This window comes from Colobus angolensis, unplaced genomic scaffold (assembly GCF_000951035.1).
Source record: "Colobus angolensis palliatus isolate OR3802 unplaced genomic scaffold, Cang.pa_1.0 Scaffold103, whole genome shotgun sequence".
Taxonomy (NCBI): Eukaryota; Metazoa; Chordata; class Mammalia; order Primates; family Cercopithecidae; genus Colobus; species Colobus angolensis.
The window spans coordinates 6,164,537-6,174,077 of NW_012111253.1; the positions used below are offsets into that span (position 1 = coordinate 6,164,537).

General features: G+C 46.5%; 1 pseudogene across 1 annotated transcript; it reads right to left on the reverse strand.

The window, feature by feature from the left end:
- Positions 1 to 6,706: 6,706 nt before the first annotated feature.
- On the reverse strand, positions 6,707 to 9,171 carry LOC105512303 (annotated as a pseudogene). Its single transcript, XR_001001832.1, has 2 exons — positions 9,154 to 9,171; positions 6,707 to 7,941 (listed from the first exon to the last, which is right to left on the reverse strand). The product of XR_001001832.1 is annotated as an uncharacterized LOC105512303 (transcript).
- Positions 9,172 to 9,541: the final 370 nt, after the last annotated feature.

The window sequence follows — 9,541 nt, forward strand, 5'->3', positions numbered from 1 at the left end:
GAGTTCAAGACCAGCCTGGCCAACATAGTTAAACCCCGTCTCTACTAAAAATACAAAAATTATCTGGGCTTGGTGGTGCACGCCTGTAGTCCCAGCTGCTCAGGAGGTTGAGGCAAGAGAATTGCTTGAACCTGGGAGGGAGAGGTTGCAGTGAGCTGAGATCGCGCCATTGCACTCCAGCCTGGGAAACAGAGTGAGACTCCGTCTCAAAAACAACAACAACAAAAATTTGCTGAGCGTGGTGGTGCACACTTGAGGTCCCAGCTACTAGGGAGGCTGAGGCAGGAGAATCGCTTGAACTTGGGAGGTGGATGTTGCAGTGAGCCGAGACTGTACCACTGCACTCCAGCCTGGGCAATAAAGCAAGACTCTATCTCAAAGAAAGAAAAAAAAAGAAACGAAAGAATACAAGGAGGTTGTGATCGTTAATTACCAAGTAAGGAGGCTTTCCTGCTATTAAAGATAGGTTAATGAAAGAGCACAATTGGCCAATAAAACTTTGGGAAAAACAGTAAAAAGGATGCTCTAGCATGGGTGCAGTTGTTCATGCCTGTAGTCCCAGCTACTCTGGAGGCTGAGGCAGGTGGATCGCTTGAGTCTAGGTGGTTGGGGCTGCATGGAGCTGTGATTGCACCACTGCACTCCAGCCTGGGGGACAGATCAAGACTTGTCTCAACAACAACAACAAAAAAGAATGTTCTAGCATGTACAACGTCAACTGGTTTACGTTTCTAGACACTATAATAATCTTCCAGGATCCTCAGAAAACAATTCACCCCTGGCTGGTCCCAGTGCGGTGGTGTTTACAACTAATTGATCACAACTAGTTACAGATTTATTTGTTCCTTCTCCACTCCCACTGCTTTACTTGACTAGACTTAAAAAAAAAAAAAAAGGAAAATAAAATAAAAAGAAAAAGAAAACACTTTACTCCAACATTTGTCAGAAGAGTTTTACCAAGGAGGAAAGCAATGATGATTTCTATGCTCAGGAAGGAAGGGGAAGGAACCTGTATTGGGCCTTTAAAAGAAATCCACTCCCACTATTACCACCATGAAACAATCACAAAAGATTCAGACTTTAAAGGCACATTTGAAGCTCTACACATGTTTTATTGGCTGTGAAGTTCTCACACATCATGACGTAAGAAACAGTTTTAAAAGAGACAGTGTGGCCAGGTGTGGTGGCTTATGCCTGTAATCCCAGCACTTTGGGAGGCCGAGGCGGGCAGATCACCCGAGGTCGGGAGTTCGAGACCAGCCTGACCAACATGGAGAAACCTCTTCTTTACTAAAAATACAAAATTAGCCTGACGTGGTGGCGCATGCCTGTAATCCCAGGTACTCGGGAGGCTGAGGCAGGAGAATTGCTTGAACCCAGGAGGTCGAGGTTGCTGTGAGCCGAGATTGTGCCATTGCACTCCAGCTTGGGCAACAAGAGCGAAACTCTGTCTCAAAAAAAAAAAGAAAAAAGAGAGAGAGAGAGAGACAGTGTGGGCTGGGCACAGTGGCTCACCCCCGTAATCCCAGCACTTTGGGAGGCCGAGGTGGGAGGATCACTTGAGGTCGGGAGTTCAAGACTGGCCTGGCCAACATGGTGAAACCCTGTCTCTTTTAAAAATACAAACATTAGCTGGGCGTAGTGGTGGCATCCATAATCCCAGCTACTTGGGAGGTTGAGGCAGGAGAATTGCTTGAACCCAGGAGGCAGAGGTTGCAGTGAGCCAAGATTGCGCCATTGCACTCCAGTCTGGGCAACACAGTGAGACTCTGTCTCAAAATTAAAAAAAAAAAAAAAAAAAAGGAGAAAGACAGTGTGCATAAAAAAAAAAAGTTGCAAGTCACAAATACTGAGTAGTTTCTTTTTTAAACTTTTAATTTTGAAATAATTATAGATTCACAGGAAGTTGCATAACTATAGTACAAAATCAAAACCAGGAAATCGCCATTGGTACAATCCACAGAACTTATTCAGATTTTGCCAGTTTTACAGGAGCTCATTTCTGTGTGTGTGTGTCCCTATGCAATTTTATCACATGTAGATTGCACCGCATCAAGGTGCTTAACTCTATCACTACCACAAGGCTCCCTCGGGCTGTCCCTTCATAGCCACATCCACTCCCCTCCCCTTCCCCCACCCCTAATCCCAGGCCACACTAAACTGTTCTCCATCTCTGGAATTATGTTATTCAATGAATGTGATATAAATGGAATCATGTGATATGTACCCTTTTGAGGTTGTTTTTTTCCCCACTCAACATAATTCCCTGGAGATCTGTCCATGTTATTGTTTGTATCAATGGCTCATTTCTTTTTCACTGCTGAGTAGTATTCCATGGTATGGCTGTATCAAAGTTTGGTTAACCATTCATCCATTGAGCAACATTTGGACAGTTTCCAGGCTTTGGCTATCACAAAGCTGCTGTGAGCTTTTGTGTAGAAGTTTCTGTGTAAAAATAAGCTTTCATTTCTCTGGTATAAATGGCCAAAAATGCAAGTGCTGGGTTATATGGTAAATCCGTTTTTAGTTTTAAAAGGAACTGCCATGGCTCATGCTTGTAATCCTAGCACTTTGGGAGGAGGATGGCTTTAGGCCAGGACTTCAAGAGCAGCCTGGGCAACACAGCAGTAGATAGATAGATAGATAGATAGATAGAGAGATACACACATAAATAGGCCCGGCGCAGTGGCTCATGCCTGTAATCCCAGCACTTTTGGAGGCTGCGGCAGACAGACCACTTGAGGTCGGGAGTTCGAGACTAGTCTGGCCAACATGGTGAAACCCTGCCTCTATTAAAAATACAAAAATTAGCCAGGTGTGGTAGCACACGCCTGTAATTCCAGCTACTATGGAGGCTGAGGCAGGAGAATTGCTTGAACCTGGGAGGCAGAGGTTGCAGTGAACCAAGATCATGCCGCTGCACTCCAGCCTGGGCGGTAGAGTGAGACTCCATCTCAAAAATAAATAAATAAATAAATAAATAAATAAACTGCCAAACCATTTCGAGAATGGCTGTACCATTTTACGTTCCCACCAGCAATCTACAAGTGATCCAGTTTCTCTGCGTCTCCAGCATTTGATGTCACTATTTTTTATTTTTGCCATTCTGATAGGTGTGTGGTGATATCTCATTGTGGTTTTAATTTGCATTTCCCTGATGACTAACGACAGTGAGCATAATTGCCATCTGTATATCCTCTTCAGGGAAATATCTGTTCATGTCTTTTGCCCTTTTTCTAACTGGATTGTTTATTACTAATAAGTTTTTTTTTGAAACGGAGTTTTGCTCTTGTTGCCCAGGCTGGAGTGCAACGGTGCAATCTCAGCTCACTGCAACCTCTGTCTCCTGGGTTCAAGCAATTCTCCTGCCTCAGTCTCCCGAGTAGCTGGGATTACAGGCATGCACCACCATGCCCGGCTAATATTACTGACAAGTTTTGCGAGTTCTTTATATACTCCAGACACTAGACCTTTGTAAGATATGTGATTTGCAAATATTTTCTCCCAGTCTTTGTCTTTTCATCCTCCTAACAGGGTCTTTGGCAGAGTAATTTTTAATTTTGATGTGGTTTCTCCTTAAAGGTTAAAAAATAATAATGATCTCAGGCCGGGTTCAGTGGCTCAGGCCTGTAATCCCAGCGCTTTGGGAGGCTGAGACAGGTAGATTTCTTGAGTCCAGGAGTTCCAGATCAGCTTGGGCAAAAAAAAATTAGCCATCTGTGGTGGCATGTGCCTGTGGTCCCAGCTACTTGGGAGGGTGGGGTGGAAGGATCGCTTGAAGCCAGGAGTTGGAGGCTGCAGTGAGCTGGGATCATGCCACTGCACTCCAGCCTGGAGTGACAGAGTGAGACCCTGTGTCAAAATAATAAAAAATAAAATTATGAAAATAATAATAATCGGCTGGGCACGGTGGCTCAAGCCTGTAATCCCAGCACTTTGGGAGGCCGAGACAGGTGGATCACAAGGTCAGGAGATCGAGACCATCCTGGCTAATACGGTGAAACCCCGTCTCTACTAAAAAAAAAAAAATACAAAAAGCTAGCCAGGCGAGGTGGCGGGCGACTGTAGTCCCAGCTACTCCGGAGGCTGAGGCAGGAGAATGGCGTAAACCCGGGAGGCGGAGCTTGCAGTGAGCTGAGATCCAGCCACTGCACTCCAGCCTGGGCGACACAGCGAGACTCTGTCTTAAAAAAAAGAAAAAAACAAAAGAAAATAATAATAATCATTATCATCTCCTGGCCTGCCCTTTAATCCATGCCAAGTAACGGCATGTACAAATTTCATCTACCCATTCAGTCAACGTTTATTGAGTACTTAGTATGTTCCAGGTTCAGTCCCAGGTGCTAGTGATCTGAAAATTAATATAATACGGTTGCCTTTAAGTGTTCACAGTCTAGTGGGGACAGAGACTTTGTTTTTTTTTTTTTTTTTGAGATAGAGTCTCACTCTGTCACATAGGCTGGAGTGCAGTGGTACAATTTCGGCCCACTGCAACCTCCGTCTCCCAGGTTTAAGTGATTCTCCTGCCTCAGCCTTCCAAGTAGCTGGAACTACAGGCCCCCACCACCACACCTGGCTAATTTTTGTATTTTTAGTAGAAATGGGGTTTCACCATGTTGGCCAGGCTGGTCTCGAACTCCTGACCTCAGGTGATCCGCCTGACTTGATCTCCCAAAGTTGTGGGATTGCAGGTGTGAGCCACTGCACCTGGTCGGGACAGAGACTTCCGAGCACATGCCTTCCGTGGAATTGTGGTAAGGGATGGAAAGCAGGCTGTGGGAGTTCAAGACAGAGCACCTGCTCTGGCCAGGGAAATGGGGAAGGCCACTCCTTGCTTGTCAGTTACAAACCAGTTGAAATCTTAGTATTATTCTTGCTATATACAGGTTATAGTATATTCTATAAAAACATTTCCAGCTATTATTTTCATCATGATTACCACTGGTTCATTTTCTGCAAGATTCTTTTCCCAAATGCCAAAATGGCTAATACCCAAACTCAGATCTTGTGAAATTTATGGAGGATTCACCCCTAGAAGTGATCATTTTTCAAAAATACAATGACAACTGTTAGTTCAACAAGTGATCTTTGCTGTGAAGCTCAGGTATCAAGGAAAGGTGTAGATAGGTCTTGTTGCATAACAGTCCTTGGTCCTAATATAGCAACGTTCATCTGAGAAGCTTAAAGGACTTGCCTCACATGACAAGCTGTCTCATTTTTGCACTGACTCTTTGAGGAAGGCAAGATAAGATTTATTATCCAGTGGCCTATATTCCAAGTAGAGAAGGATCCTCTCTACCCAGGTAACTAGAAAAGTGTGTCTAATGATACATTTGGGAGGAAGGAAGGGATCCAGCAGTAAGAAGGGGATTGAAACTTTGGTTTTAAGCTGCAGTTCTCCACCAAGAATTTTTTTAAGTATAAGGCCTGATCTTGCTTATATAGGATTGATTAAATATTTTTCTTTTTTTTGTTTGTTTGTTTGTTTGTTTGTTTTGAGTTGGAGTCTCATTCTGCATCCCAGGCTGGAGTGCAGTGGTATAATATCCAGCAATGCAACCTCTGCCTCCTGGGTTCAAGCGATTCTCCTGCCTCAGCCTCCCCAGTAGCAGGCACTACAGGTGCGTGCCACCACGGCCGGCTAATTTTGGTGTTTTTAGTCAGAGACAGGGGTTATAGGCGTGAGCCACCGTGCCCATACTAAATTTTTTTTTTTTTTGAGATGAAATTTTGCTCTTGTTGCCCAGGCTGGAGTGCAATGGTGCGATCTCAGTTCACTGCAACCTCCGCCTCCCAGGTTCAAGCAATTATCCTCCCTCAGCCTCTCCAGTAGCTGGAATTACAGGCGCCTGCCACCATGTCCGGCTAATTTTTGTATTTTTAGTAGAGATGGGGTTTCACCATGTTGGTCAGGCTGGTCTCGAACTCTTGACCTCATATGATCCTCCTGCCTCGGCCTTCCAAAGTGCTAGAATTACAGGCATGAGCCACCACGCCTGGCCCTTAAATTTTCATTGCAATAAATACTTGAGCCTCAAAACCTGAGAATGCATTTCAGCCCCATGTCTAATCAGGACCTTGTCTTGTCGATTTTCCCTCCATGAGACAGCTCTGGTGAAACAGTAACAGAGGGACGAGAACACCGAGCTATTCATGTTTGGGCCAGAGCTGCCATCCAGGGCCCCACACCAGACCTTTGGTCCAGACAGCCCCTTGGCACAGGTGTCCCTGCTGCCAGAACACGCTGGATGGACTGGGGTACAGGAGTTGCATATTCTATGAAGCCGGTGTCAGGGGAAGCAGAAACTCTCACGTCAGCCAGGTTATTCTTCTCCTCCGGGCCAATTTCCCTCCATAACCCAGGGGTTTCCTTCTCACATCACCTATCATGTTTTAAAACAGAAAACACACCTGTAATCCCAGCACTTTGGTAGGCCGAGGCAGGTGGATCACCTGAGGTCAGGAGTTCGAGACTAGCTTGGCAATCAAGGAGGAACCCCATCTCTACTAAAAAAAAAAATTAGCCAGGCATGGTGGCACATGCCTGTAATCCCAGCTACTAGGGGGACTGAGGCAGGAGGATCACCTGAAGCTGGGAAGCGAGGTTGTGGTGAGCCGAGATCGTGCCACAGCCCTCTAGCCTGGGCAACAGAGCCAGACTCTGTCTCAAAAAAAAACAAAGAACAAAAAGCAAAAAACCCAGAAAATAGGCAAAACGTTTGGCTAAAATCAAACGAAAACACTGCAGGAAAGAGGCTTGAGTGTGCTGGTGGACAGGCCGCCCTGCTCACCTGTGGGAAGGGCAGGGCCAGCAAGGGCAGGAGAGCTCCCCGTGGGCAGCTAGGCTGGGTGTGGATGTGGCCCTCCAGGTGGTCCCAGGGAGGATGCAGGGACAGGAACAGTCCAGGCAGACAGCTCTCAGGTGAGTAGGGCTCTGCCTGAGGTGTTCCGGCATCAGGAGGCTGCCTGACCCCCAGTGGGCATGACACAGGCTCCAGGGAGCAATGGGACATTGGCCCAAAGCATCAAAGCCCAACTTGGTCAGATCCCAAGCTTTACCTGCATTATGTCTCTGGCTCTGCAAAGGGTACCCCCAACTCTGGGGACAAACTATGGCTTCAAGTGGCAGCTGGCTATGCTGCTGAAATCAAGACACATCTGCAAAATACTCACAGAAAGCTGCGCCATCCTAGTGTGACAGGCCACACTCTGTCGCCCTAGGGTAAGCTGGAAAAGAACTCCAGATGTGCCCTGCAGAGCCCCTCACCTCTCAGGGGCCACCTCCCAGGGTGCCCCCACCACCCCATTCTTCAAGTTTGACTTGAGATTCTAGGAAGCATAATTTCAGGTGAGGAAGAGAACAAAGTCTGGTCCCAGCCCACTCTGGCAAGGATCACTCCCCACCTAGTAGGCATCAGATGAAGCCACATATACAGACAGGACACACACAGCACACATGGGGTGTAAGGAACCGTGCCTGCACACCACTCACACACACATGACATGAACAAGTGGCAGCCAGAGAGGCCGGGGCATGCTCAGGGGGCCGCCTTTGGGGCATCCATGTAGGCCGGGTTGGAAGGAGGCTGGCTGGTGGGGTAGGGTGCAGCTGCTCCTCTAGCCAGGGTCTCGAGGTAGACCGGCGGGCCCGTGGGCTGGGCCAGGTAAGGTGATGGGTACTGCATTGGGTAGGGTGCTGCTGGCATTCCTGGCTGGGGGAGGGTGGCATGGGGTGGTAGCCCTGGTAGTCCAGGGTAGCTAGGTGGCACACTTGGAGGCTGAGGGTAAGGGGCATGCACCACAGTGGGGGACATGGTGGTGGTCACAACTGGACGCAGTCAGCTGCACATCTTGTAGAGGGAGCAGCAGGAGCAGGTGAAGCAGATGATGATAGTGACGACAGAGAGCACAAAGATGGTCAGGCCGACGGCCACGGTCGCTCTGAACCCCACGTTAGCCTCTGACTTCACCCAGGGGCTTCCTATACCCCTAGACTTCCCCTCTTTCCATCATGGGCCACTCAGTTTCAATTTCCTCTCCTTTCAGAGAAAAGGAAAGCAAATCTCCCAATGACGTCAGTCACAGGAAGGACCGCTTCACGAACTTTTGAGTCCACTATGGCATCTTCCTCCTTAGAATAGCTACTGTGTTTTGGTACTATTCATTCATTTGCTCCACATTTACAAAGATGAATATAATGCAGGCCCCGCTATAGAGGACCTCACAGTCTAGAAGGCCGGCAATACATATTGCCTCATGTTGTGTCATAATATTTTGTGTGTGTGTCTTGTCTCTCCAATTCCATGACAGTAGAGGCCATGTCCTAAACTTTTTTGTCTTCCCCAGAGCCCTTACTTACTTACTTAGCATGGTGTTCAATAAACATCTTTTTTTTTTTTTTTTTTAGATGGAGTCTTACTCCGTCACCCAGGCTGGAGTGCAGTGACGCGATCTTGACTCACTGCTACCTCTACCTCCTGGGTTCAAGCAATTCCCCTGTCTTAGCCTCCCGAGTACCTGGGATTACAGGTGCATGCCACCACACCCGGCTAATATTTTTTGTAGTTTTAGTAGAGACGGGGTTTCACCATGTCGGCCAGGCTGGTCTTGAACTCCTGACATCAGGTGATCCACCCGCTTCAGCCTCCCAAAGTGCTGGGATTATAGACGTGAACCACCACACTCGTCCAATAAACATCTCTTGAATGAGTAAAATAATTTGATTTGATTTGGTACTTTCCTTCTCTGTGGTTTACTTCTGCCACCTAGATAAAATAATGTATCACACATATGCAGAAATGTATTTTATTTATTTATTTTATTATTATTATTTTTTCTAGAGATGAAGTCTCGCCTTGTTGCCCAGACTGGTCTTGAGCTCCCAGGCTCAAGTGATCCTCCCACCTCAGCCTCCCAAAGTGCTGGGATTATAGGTGTGCGCCACCGCACCCAGCCTAGAAACTTATAAGTGAGGAAATTGAGGCACAGAATGGTGAAGTAACTTGTTCCAGGCTGCAAGTGACTCATAGTTACTTCATCCAAAATATGTGCTGGACAACTTTGGAACCAAAGACAGCTATATATCCTTGGTGCCAGTATTTAGATGTCTCTTAGATTCTGAGATGCAAATTGTGCCTTCATATACACACATACAGACTTTATCAAAATCATGTGTACGTTTGAAGTCAGACTTTGGTTTATGCAGAATGATTAATATTTCTTCTTATATTCAATATCAAGTTGTGTGAAAGGTAACACATGATAGGTTCAAAAATATTCCAGAGAGGAAAGAGTGGGCGGCAGTTGGTGAGCTGCAGCATTTTTCCTTTCACAGAACAATTCTTGTAGAAGAAACAGCACTGCTGACTTTTTCTATTTTCAGCACAAAGTAACACTTAACTGATTAATATTCAAGTGAAAGTGTATAGCCACAAACCTCATTTAATCGACAAGTACTGCAAAGCAACAAACTAACACACAGCAGGGGATGCAAATGGGTGGTCTGCCGGCAAAACTGAACTCACAGAAAGGGTTTTGAGAG